Below are 18,863 nucleotides of genomic sequence, written 5' to 3'. Positions count from 1 at the left end.
TTGATGTTTATAAATTCCCTAGGTACAGCATTACAGGGATTGCTGTATTAATTACCAACGTATGTCTTCTAAATAGGTAATTGCAAGCAGTTTGCTGGAATATAAATGCACTCTGCTTGTGTTTTAATGGAGTTTATTTATATGGAAGTACTTCCAGTCCATTTCATTAATAAATAGACAATAAAATAGTTGCTTTCCCTTACTTGACCTCTCTCCACATTTCTTTGACTCCTCCCATTCAGTTCCATTAGGACTTGGCTGTACATTTCAATGACATTTCCCACAACATTTCCCAATTCCTTGTTTTATAGTGCTTTTCATTATCTTGTTACCTTTTCTACCGAACCACGACCTTGCATATTAGCAGCCAGTTTGTAGTGCAATCCAGAACTTCCCATTCTTATCGCAAACCTGCCATCCCCCACTTCCGTTTGTCTGTCCCATGATGAATGACCTCTCTATGGATGCCGACACCGGTGGATTGGACATGGTCACTAAACCTCTTGGTCCGGAGTCCCCTCCCCATACTCAATGTTATCGACTTGCTCATTCATAGCCCTTGCTCCCTGTGTGGGTGGGTGAAATGAGTTCATCTTCATTCATCTTCCACCAGGGCCCTCGTCCCTTCCTGCATTCAATATCCAATTTCTTCCAGATCATGTACAGTGGCTATAGAAAGTCCACACCCCCTTGAAGTTTTTTCACTTTTTGTTGCATTACAAAGTGGGATTCTTTTTTTGTCATTGATCTACACAATACTCCATAATGTCTAATTAATAACAATTCAATCACGATAAAATTGTCATTGCATAAGTATTCATCCCTGAGCAAGGCAGTTAACCCACTGTTCCGCGGGTGCTGAAGACCTGGATGTCGATTTAAGGCAGCCCCCCACACCGCTCTGATTCAGAGGGGTTGGTTAAATGCGGAAGACACATTTCAGTTGAATGCATGCAGTTGGACTAGGTATCCCCCTTTCCCTTTCCTTTCCCTTCTCTTTGTTTAGGCAAGCCTAAAATGAGTTCAGAAGTCAAATTTGGCTTAACAAATCACGTAAGTTATGTGTTGAATAATAGGGATTGGCATGATTTTTGAATTACTACCCCCTTCCTCTGTCCTCCATACAGTGCCTTGCGAAAGTATTCAGCCCCCTTGAACTTTGCGACCTTTTGCCACATTTCAGGCTTCAAACATAAAGATATAAAACTGTATTTTTTTGTGAAGAATCAACAACAAGTGGGACACAATCATGAAGTGGAACGACATTTATTGGATATTTCAAACTTTTTTAACAAATCAAAAACTGAAAAATTGGGCGTGCAAAATTATTCAGCCCCCTTAAGTTAATACTTTGTAGCCCCACCTTTTGCTGCGATTACAGCTGTAAGTCGCTTGGGGTATGTCTCTATCAGTTTTGCACATCGAGAGACTGACATTTTTTCCCATTCCTCCTTGCAAAATAGCTCGAGCTCAGTGAGGTTGGATGGAGAGCATTTGTGAACAGCAGTTTTCAGTTCTTTCCACAGATTCTCGATTGCATTCAGGTCTGGACTTTGACTTGGCCATTCTAACACCTGGATATGTTTATTTTTGAACCATTCCATTGTAGATGAGGACGTTGGTGATTTTAAAACTGCAACAGAGTTCAATGGCTGTGATTGGAGAACTGAGACTGAGGTTGGATCAACAACATTGAAGTAACTCGCAAAGTAATGTACTTTTTGGCCTAGATGCAAAGCCTTATGTTTAGGGCAAATCCAACACAACACATCACTGAGCCTCCTTTTTTTTGAGCATGGTGGTGGCTGCATCATGGTCTGTGTATGCTTGACATCGACACAGACTGGGGTGTTTTTCAGGATGAAAAGAAACAGGATGGAGCTAAGCACAGGCAAAATCATAGAGGAAAACCTGGTTCAGTTGGCTTTCCACCAGACACTGGGAGATGAATTCACCTTTTCAGTAGGACAATAACCTAAACACAAATACAAATCTACACTGGAGTTGCTTACCTACCAAGAAGACAGTGAATGTTCCAGAGTTGCCAAGTTACAGTTTTGACTTAAATCTGCTTGAAAATCAATGGCAAGACATAAATTGATGTCTAGCCATGATCCCAAACACCTTGACAGAGCTTGAATTTTTAGAAAATAGTAATGGGCAAATATTGCACAATACAGGTGTGCAAAGCTCTTTGAGACTTACTCAAGAAGACTCACAGCTGCAAAAGGTGTTTCTAACATGTATTGACTTGGGGTGAATACTTATTTAATCAAGGTATATTAGTGTTTTTCATTCATCTCAAAAAATAACAAATAAAAATATATATCTCAGCAAAAAAAAGAAACGTCCCCTTTTCAGGACCCTGTCTTTCAAAGATAATTAGTAAAAATCCAAATAACTTCACAGATCTTCATTGTAAAGGGTTTAAACACTGCTTCCCATGCTTGTTCAATGAATCATAAATCATTAATTAACATGCACCTGTGGAACGGTCGTTAAGACACTAACAGCTTACAATTAAGGTCACAGTTATGAAAATGTAGGCCACTAAAGAGGCCTTTCTACTGACTCTGAGAAACACCAAAAGAAAGATGCCCAGGGTCCCTGCTCATCTGCATGAACGTGCCTTAGGCATGCTGCAAGGAGGCATGAGGACTGCAGATGTGGCCTGGGCAATAAATTGCAATGTCCGTACTGTGAGACGCCTAAGACATCACTACAGGAAGACGGGATGGACAGCTGATCGTCCTCGCAGTGGCAGACCACGTGTAACAACACCTGCACAGGATCGATACATCCGAACATCACACCTACGGGACAGGTACAGGATGGCAACAACAACTGCCCGAGTTACACCAGGAACGCACAATCCCTCCATCAGTGCTCAGACTGTCCACAATAGGCTGGGAGAGGCTGGACTGAGGGCTTGTAGGTCTGTTGTAAGGCAGGTCCTCACCAGACATCACCGGCAACAACGCCGCCTATGGACACTTCGCTGCACCAGACAGGACTGGCAAAAAGTGCTCTTCACTGACGAGTCATGGTTTTGTCCTCACCAGGGGTGATGGTCGGATTCGCATTTATTGATGAAGGAATGAGCGTTACACCGAGGCCTGTACTCTGGAGTGGGATCGATTTTGGAGGTGGAGGGTCCGTCGTGGTGTGTCACAGCATCATCGGACTGAGCTTGTTGTCATTGCAGGCAATCTCAACTCTGTGCATTACAGGAAAGACCACCTCCTCCCTCATGTGGTACCCTTCCTGCAGGCTCATCCTGACAAGACCCTCCAGCATGACAATGCCACCAGCCATGCTGCTCGGTCTGCACGTGAATTCCTGCAAGATGGGAATGTCAGTGTTCTGCCATGGCCAACGAAGAGCCCGGATCTCAATCCCATTGAGCACGTCTGGGACAAGTTGGATCGGAGGGTGAGGGCTAGGGCCATTCCCCCCCAGAAATGTCCGGGAACATGCAGGTGCCTTGGTGGAAGAGTGGGGTAACATCACAGCAAGAACTGGCAAATCTGGTGCAGTCCATGAGGAGGAGATGCACTGCAGTACTTAATGCAGCTGGTGGCCACACCAGATACTGACTGTGACTTTTGATTTTGACCCCCCCCCCCCCCCCCCCTCCTTGTTCAGGGACACATTATTCCATTTGTTAGTCACATGTTTGTTGAACTTGTTCAGTTTGTCTCAGTTGTTGAATCTTATGTTCATACAAATATTTCCACACGTTAAGTTTGCTGAAAATGTATGTATGTATGTATATATATATATATATATTAATCTTCACTTTGATGTTTTGAGTAGATTGTTGACAGAAAAATGACAATTACATTTACAATTACATACAATTACTATTTTAATCTCACTTTGTAACATAAAATGTGAAGAAATCCAAGGGGGGTGTAGACTCTATAGGTACTGTACACTGTGTACCTACCGCTGCTACCATGCTCCACCAGCACCCTCCTTCCATATCTGCCAGGTCAAGCCTGAGAGAGGGGTTAAGCGCCCTCCTTACGAGCACCTGTATGACACAGAGAGAGGAGGATGAGTGCAGACTGATGAGACGAGGGCAGATGAAGAGGTGGAGGGGAAAAGGAGATTACTTAGGGCAGACCAGGGGGGTGAGGGAGGTGATAGATTCCATGTACATTGTGATGGGTATTAGGATGGAGCAACCTGCAACCCCTTACACACACACACACACACACACACACAGAGCCTTGCTCTCTGTCAGCATATCTCTGTCAATCTGTTCATCCTGTTGGTGGTTATTTTCAATCACCTGCTCCCGTGACTATGCTAGCCCTCTCATCCACTCCATTATTTATTCCCATCTTCTCTTCCTTTCTTTTTCTCCTTCCTTATCTCCACTCTCTCCAGATTTTTCAATATGCCTGTGATTGGTTCACTGATGCGGTGTGCTCTCCAATCTCATCCCTATTCATAGTCTTCTGAACACATCTCTTTCCCCTGCCTCCCACCCTCTGCATCCCTCCAACACTTATGTCTTTGTTTAAGACATTTTGTTTGGCTTAATAGTCACTTTTACTTATTCGATTGACTTCCCTCCAGTAGCTCGTTGACATTGCATCACAAGCAAAAGGCTTTGTAAGCTCTTTAGCACCAGCCACAGTATACCGTTCCCTCTCCATAATTACTGCTGAAACAAGCAGCTCGGAAGTTATGCTGCCTACTGACAATCTCCCAGCCTTTATCACCCACCGCTAAGGATTTCTTTCACTGTGTGGCTGCCATGATTACCTTGCAGATCAGAGTATGTAAGTGAGGTGCAGAATGTAAGCAGGGTTTTTCACACTTCTGAAGGAAATTACTTCCAAAATGGCACCATACCTAATGTCCTCCAAACAAAAGGCTTTCAATTGCCGCAAGCTGGTTTTCCATGGAGATTCTCCACTCTCTGTGGAGAACTTCAATTACGTTACTCTCAGATTGCCCTGTTAAGCACACTTTTGCAGAGGTTTTGTTCGGTCTTTGACTCCTGGCCTCCTCCAGTGCATGAAGCTATAGAACATGGGATCAAGCTGTCAAGAGTTGGCCATTGGGCAGAGCAGGTAGACGGGGGACACTTTCCCCAAGGTTATCTGATTCCCAGTTACGATCGCCTTTTTTTCGGAGATATGTTGCTTGTGCTTATTCCATAGAATGGGTTTTGGCATTTTATTTACTGTATGTGAGAAACGTCACCTTTTTCCATTACAGCCGTACCCAAAACTGAATCCCAAGGGATTTAGGGGAAAAAAAACAAGCAAAGTTGTTTCGCTTAGACCAGTGAAACAATTAGCCACAGCCATTCCTCAGTCTTTATGGATAGCGTTTGTGCTTCAGTGTGTCGTGAAATAGCTGTTCTCGATCTGTCAGTGAGTGTGTATGTGTGGGTGCCTGCATCCAGCTGTTGAATGGGTGGAACTCATTGAACAACTAAAAAGAAAAGCGGGTGGAACTGCTGGTGGAGAACGCCCAATAATAGCAAGTGGAAACAGGTGTCACTACCTGCTTGCAGGCACCTGTCCTGGGGTGGAGGAGACCAACCAGGACCAACCAGTTCTCAGAAAAACTAGCTAAATGATGGCACCAACACACAGATGTGTGTGACTCATTGAGAGGAGTTCCCTACACTCAATGTTTTGCCCTTCCCAGTGTCTCTTAGAGAGTGTGAAGAGGTTGAGAAATCGATAACACCGGTCTACTGCGGATGCAGGACTCTTCACACCATCTCAAAACACTTCCCACCAGTCCTGGCTACAATGCAGTGGTGAACGGTGTATAGATTGGATCGGAAGAACAGAACAGAGCTCAGCTAACAGTGCCATTTCAACCTGGCAAGGAAAGTTTGAGAGACCGTTTAAGTGGTTCTGCTACAGATCTCAGAATTTTTTTCCTCCATTTCCAGTCAAATGTTTGAATGCACCTTTCACGTGGGAGTTCCAAATATCTCCAACGGTTGCCCCAGTGTGAGTTTTTCTTTTCATGCGGGTGATGTCAGAATGCACAAACTGTTCCAAAATGTGATTGTTATGCAGCAGGACAGTTTACCTGCACTGCCATCAAACCAAGGCACACTGCCTGCTAATTATCTATGGGCTATGTTTCAACTTGTCAATTTCAAATTATTTTCTAAAAGCTTTTATTTTCTAACAGTTTGAATTGAGGTGTGTTCCGCCTCATTATCGTACAGGTGGGTCTAATGCTGATTGGTTAAAAGTGCATTCCAGCTGGTGTCTATTTCACAAGTTACCACCTGCTAAATCTATGACGTTAAAATGCCTATTTACTCTGTTCCATCTGACTGCGCAATCCACTGTTTGTCAGCACAGGCAGGGAAGTTATCAACTTGATCTTCACTATAAAAAGCATCTAGACATTCTCACATTTCTTTTAGACTAACATTTAGTTTTTAACAGTGTAGATTTGTATAAACCTTGCTGCCTGTCTCTCTGACATTTGCAACATGGTTTCAATATTCAAATTTGATCTCCAGCTGTCCCATAGTAATGAAAGTGTAGGGGTCGGTAGTCAGGATGAGAAAGGGACAGGCATCTTTCACAGCCAGTCGAAATCGTGAGTCAGCTGGTGTCATTTTTATGGATATATGTATATATACAAAGAAATGTCAAATGAAAAAAAGGTGAACAAAACAAAGTGCAGCTAGTTTTCAGTCTTCCCAGCTTCAGTTTAAAGTTATTGTGTTAGCTGTGTTGTTGGCTAGCTCCTCTGAACAGCAGTGTCCTAACGAGAGAGCACATTTTCTATGCCAGGCGAAATCGTGCCTCATTAGCTCATTGTTACGGATGTATCCAAATAAATGTCACTAGAAAACAGCTTAAACAAACGCAGCTACTGTTATTCTGGCTGCACTGTTTGACGTGACTGTAAGTTAGCCGTAGTTGGCTAGCTAGCAAGCAAGGCATAAGAATGTTGCCAGCCAGTATGGCAATGGACCATTTAGAATGAACGACTGGGTTGCTTCCATACATACAGAACAAAAAGACTAAACGACTGGGTCACGTCTCTGGCAACCAAACCTATAGAATGAACGACCAGCTGGCTTGGGTAGCAACCCAAGTTTTGTTTCGGGACTATATCTTGTGCAAGGATGAAATAGTATGAATCAATTCATCAAAATAAAGTTTTTAATGAAAATATGTCAATAATTATTTTAATATGTTCGTAACCCGTTGTATAAAAGTGATAATGCCCTCAACTGGTGTTTGGAGGATATATTTATTTGGTTTGCCGGCCCTCAACATTGTTTCGGGCCTAACAACACCAGTGCCAATATATCCTCCAAACACCGGCTTCTTTGGCATTATCACTTAATTAATTCACATAGAAGTAACCCATTTCACTGTTGTGTACAATTGAGACATTACTGAGCCGGACAAACTTCTCTCTTCAAGAGCCCAAGCACATCCTAGTGTTTACCCAGATCAAGGATGCAGACATTTCCGTATTTTTAGTCAGAACAGAACGTTTTTCCCCCTGGTACCCGCATGGCCTTCATTGATGTTTTCCTTACTAATGATAGCTTTGGACATGTGTGTGTTCCTATCAAAGTAAGTGCCTTATTACGTTATCATTATAGTTTATGTATATCATGTTGTTGTTTCTACTGTAGCACACTGTATTTATGTATGGAGCATAATGCATTTACTGTTGTATTCAGATGTTTTCAAGTACGGGTGGCAAATCATGCATTCTGGTTCTTGCATTCTTATACACTTTTTTTGAAGGTTGTACTGATTTATGATGAGCTAATGCTAAGCTATTTGCCAGCTATGTGTGGCACCATGTTTGTTGACATCAAACAATGCATTCTGGTTGTCACGTAAACGTCTGTCAGACTAAAGATGTTATAACAAAATGAGGTGAAGGGATGGTTCACTCGTCTTTCAAGTAAACTTCCCTAAGGGACTAAGTTATCACACCCACTTCAACATGCATACTGCAAACAGACCCAACTCATATTGCCACCTCTTATCTTTGGTTGACGTGGGGGGAAAAAAAACATGGCGGCGCGCACAAACTACCCATTGTCAGATTACTTTAGACTTTTAGAAAGGGTTTTACTCAATTATTTTGATCACTAGTAAGCTCACCCGTGGTGTGATGAATTGTAAATAGTAATTGCTATTAACTAATTCATATTATGGTTTCTGTCAGGCGAGAGTTAGCTAAATATAACCGCTTGGGTTAGGTCATTCTTTCCTCAGCACTAGGACTAATGTGGCCTACATCTTCCGGTTTGGATGAGAATTGTGTTATGCCGTCACTACTTCTGTGAATGTCTGAACATTGCATCCCAAAATAAACTGCTCACATTGAGGACATAACATTGTAAAGACTGTGTTTGTGCAAAAATGTTTCTGTGAAAAAAGTGTGGTCAGCTCAAAGTCTGACTGTTGCGTCAATCGTAACTGGACGTTCTAAAGAGATGTTCTAATCACACTGGTTTGAGCGTACGCTGCAGGGATCACTGTAGAATGATCACACCTGCGTGTTCGCACCTTTCAAAGAGGTAAAACGGGAACTTTGAAACGCACACAAGATACAGTAAAAAATTGTTGGATTGGACTGGGCCTGTATTCTATAGGTTCCCAGAAGTCAGTGGGATGAAAAACACAGTCCCCCCCCCCCCCCCCCCCCCTATTTTCTCCGTCTCTCTTTCTCTCGTGTCATTTTCTTTCTCTCCTGGTGTGTTCCTCTCCTCCCTTTTTTTTAAATGGTAATGCTGCGGGAACATGTTAGAGCACCCTGGCCGAGAGTCGACTCTACTCCTAAAAGCTTTCCTTTATGGGCGCTCACGCAGGGTTTCCAAGGCATTGACCGCCGGGAATCTGGTCTCTGCTAAATCATTTTAGCGATGGCTCCAGGTTTTCACCACAACACCCAGGGTCTATGATTATTGTTATTGCAGTAATGAGGTGAAGGCTGAATAAAAACATGTGCACTGTGTTGTCCTCTCTGTGCACTCACCCCATTTAGGAGATTCCAGATAAGCCATGAACCTTATTCAGCTGATGCCTATGCAGCTTTCTGCTGGTATTGCCTTGACTAATGCCCAAACCATGATGAATGAAGCTGATGCAATTTTCTGTAGAGTAATATAAACAGCTTGAATCCTTGGATGACTCTTCCTTGTGGGTTCTGGATGGACTTTGCCAAAAGCCAACCATTTCGTGCTCTATCAAGTCTGGTCCCCTGAGGTAATTGGGTGGTGGCTTAAAATTTGCACACACACAAAAACAGAGTGGAGGGAATAACTAATTTGCATGTAAATACACTCACATGTCTTATACACCCACACACCATCTCAAAAATACCAAGAGAAGCAAAGAATAATCCCAGCATTACAAGAAAACAATCACAGACTAATGTGGAGGGAGGACAGCTTTTGAGGCTTGCTCTATTTGTGATTCATGCCCATTGAGTGTTTCATTCTCTATTAACCACACACACACACACACACACACACACACACACACACACACACACAGATGAGGCAATGGCCATTGGCGCTGCTGGCGAGAGTACAGTTGAAACTGCTGACTGTCAGGACCATGCACTGTCAGTGACCCTAATTGATATCCTATACTTTTTCTTCAGATAACACTGTTCTGAATTCCCAGACCTTTCCAGGCCTCAGATCTTGAGAAAAATGCTCAGAGTAAACATTTCACCCTGTGGTTGTTTTCACTGGGTGACGATTGAGTGAGTGTGTGTGTGCCGGAGTCCTGCTGGGGGTGCGTGCATCAGTTGATTGCCCTGTGTGGACTTTGTGTGTGTGTGTGTATGCATGCTTGTATGTGTGTATGACATCTTGGATTCTGCCAAATATCTTGAGTAACAAGCAAATGCAATGTGTGCTGTGGTGCTTTTCTCAGCTTTCCTGAAATATTCCTCCACTCCATGGACTGTTTAAAAGGCAGCCAAACACTTCAAAAGATATCCACTTGAAGCATGTCAGCCCCAGGTTGGCAGCTCTCTGAAATGATCTCCTCTTGTCCTAACCCTCTCATTACCCTCTTAAAAAAATCCTCAGCACGAGAGCTTTGTGTGTATCACTAATTTCAGCCATATTTCAATAATTAATGCGACGGGTTAAGCAGCACTACTGCCGCATATTCATTTCTATGTATTTATTTTCCGGTGGGGCAGTCCATGGGGACGCAGGCTGGTTTGCCATGAAAGGGGCTCTATGTGACGGCTGATTTGTGCCACATATGCTGTTAAACCTCAGTCTGCTCTCCCATGGCGACGGGGCTCCTGCGCCGGTGTGTCACCACTACTGTATTTAAACACCGCTCCCCTGCGGGCTCCAGACTTGTGATCAAGAAGCCCAGCATGGCACCAAGCCTGAGCTTTCCTCCCCTCCCTCTCTCCATCTTTTTTTAAAATATTCAACAGTCATTACGGGTGCATAAATAAGTAATGCAGGATCAATCAGAATGAACCTGGCCTGGAGGGAAGCTCAGGGACTGTATAATGGAGTTATTTGAATAAGGGGCCTTTGTTTTTTGGGGCCCTCATCAGAAAAGGCCCCCGCTTGTCCCACAATGGATTGGGCTCTTAATTGAACGCCTCCTGATGCAAATTGGTCATAATTTATGGATGGTTTGTGAAGGGACTGACATAAATCCTTTTCTACTGTAAATTGTGCTCGCAGTCTGACTCCAGAATTCAAGAGGCTGTGTTTATCGGACTCATTCACTGCTGCTCTCTGTCGCTCCCTCAGCGACTGTATCGGTCTCTTGGTTTTTCTTCTCTCCGACTCACTCCTCCAGCCCTTTTCTCTATCTCTCTCATTTCTTTTCTCTTCTCCCTCTATCCTCACATTGGGAACTGCCTGTTCCCAGCCTCTAAAGCGCTAATTGACTTTTCATCGGTGTGCTATAATTGAGTTTTAATCACCGTTTTACATCATGTTTTGATATTTAAATCAGCCATGTCAGCCAAGAGAAGGGGCTTTTCACCACGTTGCCATTCACTGAATTTGATGCTTAAAACACATTGAAGTTTGATTGCATGTTCAACATTAGCGCCTGGTTCTTGAGCGAGCCAAAACACCTGCAGACACTGTTTTTACAGGACCAGCTGAATGCCACCAAGAGCTGATTGATATTTATCTGAGATAGGGATAACTTTGTAACAGTCATTGGTTCTTGCTCATGGCCCTTTATACCAGTGTGGGCTAGGCAATGAAAAATGTATGCAAGCCAATTTGATTCAAAATTAGAACAAGTAAAATTGCGACTACCAAGGGAAGGGAACAACCCTCAAAACAGAAAATGTGTGGACTCTCCGATACAGAAGAACATTGTCTTGCATATAGAGTGGTTTTCAGCGCCTGTGGGATCCGTTTGGGTAGAGCGAAAGACGAGACCAACTTGTAGAGTCAAATGATTCTGCTTCTGAGCAGTTAGCTGACATGTCGATGCGAGGTTGAAGCACCGGTTGATCATTCCGGATCGTTCTACCACCCCCACTGAATGAATGGAAACGTTCCCACGTTCCTCACTGCTGGTGGAAGTGAGATGGAGATAAGCAGGGCTTTAGACTGAATCAAACTAAAGAAACCAAACCAGGCCTCCGCAACACCACAAACCCCTCATCAACTAAAACAGCAAAGTGAACTTTTGGAGACTTCTATAAACACTTGTCTTCTGTTTTCTTGTTATTTTTGTGTGCCTGGCTGGAATGGAAAACAGGTCCAATCCCTCGACATCTCCCAGCTTTGAAACCTGAACTCTACAGTCTTTTTTTTCAGATTATACCGCAAGCACCACATGAGGCACGGATTAGGATGCATGAGGCTCGCTCTCTCTGTCTCTGTCTCTGTCTCTTGTTCTCTCCCTTTCTCCCTCCCTGTTGGCTGAAAGATTGTGAGTGATGTTTAGCAAGTCTGCAGCCTTTGGGAAGGCTTTTGGAGTGGGCCCTCTCTTTTTAGCTTGTCCGTGACGGTCTCCAAACAAATTGTAACACTAAGACGAAGCGCGAGCTGGCAGCCAGCGTGTAAACCATTGAAGCTCTGAGGAGTTGGACATATTTTTTTGTTCTTCCTTATAAGACTCATTCCCTATCTTTTCAGATGCTCCCCGTGACATTTAGTTGAGAATGTTAAAGCATTTTGTCGGTGTGTGTGAATTGCTGAGCTCCCTCTGTTGGGAGGGTTGGGAACATACCCCTGAGTCATTGCTTTGACAGGCTTTATACTTTTTGCTCCACTCCTGTATTCACTTCATGAAAAGCCATTGCATACAATCTGGAATCTCACATTTTGGGATGAATTTGCTCCTTCAAAGTTTGTAAAAAATAAATGGTTTCCCCACCCAAGCATTAACCATCATGACAGCTAAATTGCCCCTGGATCATTGCTATGAGTCAGTCATAGTCTTTTCACCTCTGGTAAGGAATGGTTCATTTTTCAATCTTTTTGGTGCCTGTTTGATTAATTTGGTGGGAATTTAGAGGGAGGCAATTATTATTTCAAGTAATTTTTTGCATTTCTTAATTATTCAATGAGTACCCCAAGCTACTCTTGGGATACTGTATCACTAGACATAACTCAGGAAAAGTAGCGCTATTACAAAGCAATGTCAAGGACAAAACCAGGAAATGAACGCAAATACGTATCCATGGACTGTGGTATTTTGTCATGTATCCTCCGCGACATTGCGAGTTTGGCTAGTTCATTCGCTGCATGTCAGCCCTTAGTGTTCCCCATCCATTAACGATGCTCCCCTTATCTTTGTCTCTGCCCTTCTGACGGTATGAAACCAGCTCGGTAACGAGGCCTGCCATTTAAAAGGCCGCTGCCGGCTGCATTCTTCAAGTGTCACCTCTCATTACAAACCCCTCTGATATGTGTTTCATCTCTCCTCCCACCTTCTTCCATGGTCTCAGTTTTAAGCACTGTCTGGTCTGCAGGGCACCTTATCGGAACCTCCACTTTTAAGTTCAATGCAACAGGACATGTTTTGGTAAGGAGAGAATATTGTACATCAGAAAGGGAAGGATTTATAAAAGTGCTACTGCTGTCCATTCTTTCCCTTTTCCCCCCCCCTTTTTTTGGCTAGATCTATCTTGTTTCCGCACAATTGCACAGATTGTAATCTCATTCTGGCAAAAAAGCCCAACTTGAAATGAAGCCATACATCACAAGGTAAACAGCGGAACGGAGAGTGAGAGAGGGAGCGAGAGAGAGTGAGCTGAAAGAGCAAGCTGAAAGAGCGATTCGGAGGGAAAGGCGGGGATGGGGAGCATGAATTGCCAAGGGAAAGGTAAATAAACACTGGCATCAATCAGTTCACAGAAGTCAATCTAACTCGCCGCCATCCCCATTCTCCTCACAAGGATGTGACATTTAAGAGAGCTATGCCCTGTTTTTCAAGGCCTAATTAAACATTCCACGTTGTGCCAAGAGACCGAGGCACCCAGCCTGCAAGTCCTTCCCCTGTAGTTGTCCATTTCCCCTAAAAGAGCATTCGGGCAACTTCCTGAAAGTACTAACCTTAACTGGCATTCCCTGAATGGCATTAGAAGGGCGATTCTGGTGCCCTCTAGCTTTTTGTGTGTGAAGACCCTTAGCGTGTTTGGCAGTGCCCTCCCATGTGCCCCATTGTGGTCAGTCTATTTGCCAGCAGCGTCAAGCAGTAGTAACTATGGTGACTGTGCTCTGAACAGCTAGAGGTTTCAGAGCCCCCAGGGAGTACCACTGAGCTATCTGAATCTGGGCGCATAGCAGCCCTTGTTTCCTTGCAATGACTTTTTTAAAGGGTCATAGAGATGTAAGAAAAAGCATCTACTGACGTCAATAGAAAATACATTTTCATCTCATATTTGCTAGTCTGGACAAAAAATGAGGTAACGGAACACTGTCTGCACTGACAAACGCACACAATACAGGGCAAATTAGTGGTGTGGTAGCACGTTTATCCTTCTGTGCTATGCTAATTGTGTCTGCATGTGTTTTCAACAGTGACAGAAGTGAGAGTGCCTGCATATCTGACCTGCTCACTGTCCAAGGGACACTAATTATACCTACAATGAGATTACCAATAGGTTAAACAAAATGAACATTTTCAGATGCTCTACTCTCTCCCAACTGTCCTTATATCCCCTTGGCATGATTTTTGCAATAACACGGGAAGCTTTAGCCTGAGAGGTCACTCAAGCAGGCTTGAAATTCTGGGCTGCTACAAAGAAAAGCCATATTCCCTGTCCTCAGGGCTTGAATCAAAATGCTTGGCTTGGGTTATATGGAACAAATAGGCGCCCTCCCTGTGACTGCATGTGCTGTATTCTGCCTCGACTAGCACCTGTCTGCTTATCAGTGCGGCAGGCAGGTATTGAGCTTTTGCAGATGACAGAATTGCCGGGTTCCATCTCTGAGCCTTGAACAAAAGAATGAGACTGGAGGGGAGGGAGGGGGGGGGGATGTAATTTCTGTGAAAGATGGATGTCACACAGAGGCTGAAAGTAGGACAGGTCTCAGAAGGACAGTGGAGTGACAGCGCCAGGGCAGGAATGATACCTAATATCAGACAGTTCTTTCTTAATTCGTGGGGAATCCTGACCTGAGCACACCTGCACAGACATGTTTATTCATCAGTCTCCTGCACTCCTGCACACACTGTTTTTCTGTTTTGATAAAGAATTAGTGGAAGTGTTTCTGATGCGGTGCACCTTGAGTAAAAATCTCATCCCTCAAGTTCAGCTGTGCATACACTTCAAATACAACCTTTACTGTTGATTAGCAGATCCCGAAACCATTGTTTTTGTTTCTATAACCGTGGATGCACACATATAGATAGATGGATATACACTGCTCAAAAAAATAAAGGGAACACTTAAACAACACAATGTAACTCCAAGTCAATCACACTTCTGTGAAATCAAACTGTCCACTTAGGAAGCAACACTGATTGACAATACATTTCACATGCTGTTGTGCAAATGGAATAGACAACAGGTGGAAATTATAGGAAATTAGCAAGACACCCCCAATAAAGGAGTGGTTCTGCAGGTGGTGACCACAGACCACTTCTCAGTTCCTATGCTTCCTGGCTGATGTTTTGGTCACTTTTGAATGCTGGCGGTGCTTTCACTCTAGTGGTAGCATGAGACGGACTCTACAACCCACACAAGTGGCTCAAGTAGTGCAGCTCATCCAGGATGGCACATCAATGTGAGCTGTGGCAAGAAGGTTTGCTGTGTCTGTCAGCGTAGTGTCCAGAGCATGGAGGAGCTACTAGGAGACAGGCCAGTACATCAGGAGATGTGGAGGAGGCCGTAGGAGGGCAACAACCCAGTAGCAGGACCGCTACTTCCGCTTTTGTGCAAGGAGGAACAGGAGGAGCACTGCCAGAGCCCTGCAAAATGACCTCCAGCAGGCCACAAATGTGCATGTGTCTGCTCAAACGGTCTGAAACGGACTCCATGCGGGTGGTATGAGGGCCCGACGTCCACAGGTGGGGGTTGTGCTTACAGCCCAACACCGTGTAGGACGTTTGGCATTTGCCAGAGAACACCAAGATTGGCAAATTCACCACTGGCGCCCTGTGCTCTTCACAGATGAAAGCAGGTTCACACTGAGCACGTGACAGACGTGACAGTCTGGAGACGCCGTGGAGAACGTTCTGCTGCCTGCAACATCCTCCAGCAGGACCGGTTTGGCGGTGGGTCAGTCATGGTGTGTTGTGGCATTTCTTTGGGGGGCCGCACAGCCCTCCATGTGCTCGCCGAGGTAGCCTGACTGCCATTAGGTAACGAGATGAGATCCTCAGACCCCTTGTGAGAGCATATGCTGGTGCGGTTGGCCCTGGGTTCCTCCTAATGCAAGACAATGCTAGACCTCATGTGGCTGGAGTGTGTCAGCAGTTCCTGCAAGAGGAAGGCATTGATGCTATGGACTGGCCCGCCCGTTCCCCAGACCTGAATCCAATTGAGCACATCTGGGACATCATGTCTCGCTCCATCCACCAACGCCACATCGCACCACAGACTGTCCAGGAGTTGGCAGATGCTTTAGTCCAGGTCTGGGAGGAAATCCCTCAGGAGACCATCCGCCACCTCATCAGGAGCATGCCCAGGCGTTGTAGGGAGGTTATACAGGCACGTGGAGGCCACACACACTACTGAGCCTCATTTGGACTTGTTTTAAGGACATTACATCAAAGTTCGATCAGCCTGTAGTGTGGTTTTCCACTTTAATTTTGAGTGTGACTCCAAATCCAGACCTCCATGGGTTGATAAATTTGATTTCCATTGATAATTCTTGTGTGAGTTGAATGTGCTGACAACAAAATATGTAAAGAAAATAGTATTTAATAAGAATATTTCATTCATTCAGATCCTGGATGTGTTATTTTAGTGTTCCCTTTTATTTTTTTGAGCAAGTGTGTGTGTGTGTGTGTGTGTGTGTGTGTGTGTATATATCTATGTATCGTCTGTCAGCTCAGGTCTCTACTGTCTCTACTGATCAATTCCTCAGCCCATCTGTCGGCCAAGCTTACTCACAGGGCAGCGCAGTCGGGAGACGGACCTTCACGGTAGGAGTCTTCATTAAACCAATCCCTCCCTCCACCTCATCCTCCCACACTCCCCAGGCCTGGCCAAAGTTAATGAGAAGATGTGATCCCCTTGAAACCTCCCCCCTCATCCCCAGCACCTTATCACCACCAATGTTTTTCTCTCACGGCTGCTTGAATCATGGCTGTAGGGGTAGTGGCTGGTTAGCCACCGCCCAGCCTTCTTTAGCTTTGTCTCATTCCTGCTGTTTACTCTGAAGGAGTGGTAAGGAGTGGAAACTGGCTGCAGGGGGTTGTGTGGGGAGAGAACGGTGTGGATCGGTGGTTTTCCCAGCGAAATGGATTTGCAGTGATGGATTGCATCAGTTGAGCCCTACAGGACGCTGCCTGTAGCTGAATCATAGCTTTAAACAAATTACGTGGGCATAGCGGAGCCGTTGTGCTCCTTGCCCAAACTCAAGACCTGGCTCGTCGAGTGTACTGCCAGGGCATGCATGCCAATTACCCCTGCTGACTTGCCAAGAACAATGAAAGAGAGAAAAAAATAGAGCTATTTGCTCACTTGCTGAGGCAAACACATTTCTAAAGCATCATTTCTATTCACTAAATGGCTCAAAAGAAACAGTCACGCAATGTAATGACCATGTTTTTTCGTGGTAGGTTATGGACTGCATCCATAGGCCAAGCCACATGTGAAAGAAACAAAGCCTAACTGCGTAAGGCTGGCAGTTTATGTTCTGTGCTCTCCGGGATCCTTGGAATGTCACTACCCCCCATTGAAGTGAAAATGGTTTAGGGTAGGGGTGATGGTTAGGATTTAGGGTAAGGACAACCCAAATATCCCAGACTGCACTGACCAGCAGTTTACCCTCAGTTAGAGAGCTGAGACTTCCTCTTTTTGGGCTGGTAGGGTTTTTCTTACCTCGCCCTGGATAGCAGGATTCACTGTAGTGTGTAGTCACACCATAGAGGGTAATATCTGCCGGTGAGTATTTGGATCAGGATTCACTTGTAATTGTGGCAGTCTATTTGGGGAGGTTGACAGTTCTGTGTATAGTATGGCGGTGGTAAAAAGTAGCAGAGTTATTGGCAGATGTTGGATGGGAAAGTTCCTTGCAGTCTGGGTGGTCCTGAGGGATGAATAGGTTTCTATTGCAATGACCCCTCATCACTACCCTCGGGCGGTGTAGGCCTGTCTTCATATAGATTGGAGGGACTGCCATAGGAATATGTAGAGAGCACAGGATCTGAGTATTCATTTTGTTGTTTGTATTGTCTCCATCTTTTTCTTGACCCAGAAAAATGCATACACACTTTGAGCTTTCTTAAGGCCGCTCAGAGTGGCAGTACATAACAAGGTTAAACTCCTTTTAATAGCCCCGCCAACCCCTACCCAACCCGAACAGGGAGTTGAGGCAGGGCTGCATGACCTGGGCCCGGCGTGAATTAAGACGAATGGAGCCATCCGACTGCCAGATGATGAATTGCAGTCTGTGGGAGAGCCTCTCCTTTTATGTAAAAGAGGCACTCGCAGACATGGCACTTTCATCAATCAGACGGGGCCCACTGTAATTTCATTACAACGGCAGAAAGAGGAGCCAGTGTGCCGATGCAGCAGACAGACTCCTTGACAGACCGCTGTTTTCCTTTTGCTGTTTGGAGACTTAACCCTCTCTGGGTCTATGGCTGTGACTGGGGATGAGACACTTTCAGTTTATTTGGAGGCAAAAGCTATTCGCCCCACTATCTCAGTAAGGTTATACATTGTTGCAAAGTTAAAATGTCCACCCACAATTCAGTTGTATTGCTCCTACAGCAATGTCTCAGTCTCAATTAAAGTGACACCTGGGTCTCACATTCACACCTTCCACAAAGTCCAGGACAGCTCCCCGACAGCGGCCCCCCATGCTTAGTCAACACTTCACAGGCTCCGGAGATGAGTTTGGCACAGAGCGCTGCCCCAAATGGAATTCCTGTGCGTTCCGGATGTGTTACATTGGGACTATATTGAAATGGCAGCAGAGGAGGTGGAACGGAGCCATGAGTGAACAGCGGAACGAGGCTAGTGTAATCTCCAGGTGAGGGAGCGCAAAAAGTAGAGCAAAAGTGTGATTCCTCCCACCTAGTTTTTCTCTCCATGCTTTCCAATTTCCTCTTTTTTTTTATACCGTTTCCCACTATTTCTCATTCTTTCTCCTCCTTTCTCCCCCCCTCTCTGTCTGTCTCTCTGCGTGGGGTCGTTCAGTCGCGGCAGCGCTCACAGCTGGGGATACGGAGCACTCCAGCTGTTTTGGCAGATAA

The 18,863-nt window shown here is 44.8% G+C and overlaps 1 protein-coding gene across 6 annotated transcripts in view; it reads left to right on the top strand.

The window, feature by feature from the left end:
• Positions 1 to 18,863, top strand: part of LOC110487106 (semaphorin-6D) — a 123,578-nt gene that overhangs the window by 26,739 nt on the left and 77,976 nt on the right. The gene's annotated exons all lie outside the window — the stretch shown is intronic.

This window comes from Oncorhynchus mykiss, chromosome 2, assembly GCF_057628025.1.
Source record: "Oncorhynchus mykiss isolate SJ-2025 chromosome 2, ASM5762802v1, whole genome shotgun sequence".
Classification (NCBI taxonomy): domain Eukaryota; kingdom Metazoa; phylum Chordata; class Actinopteri; order Salmoniformes; family Salmonidae; genus Oncorhynchus; species Oncorhynchus mykiss.
The sequence above is the reverse complement of the archived record's forward strand: the minus strand, read 5'-3'. Positions and strand labels throughout refer to the sequence as shown.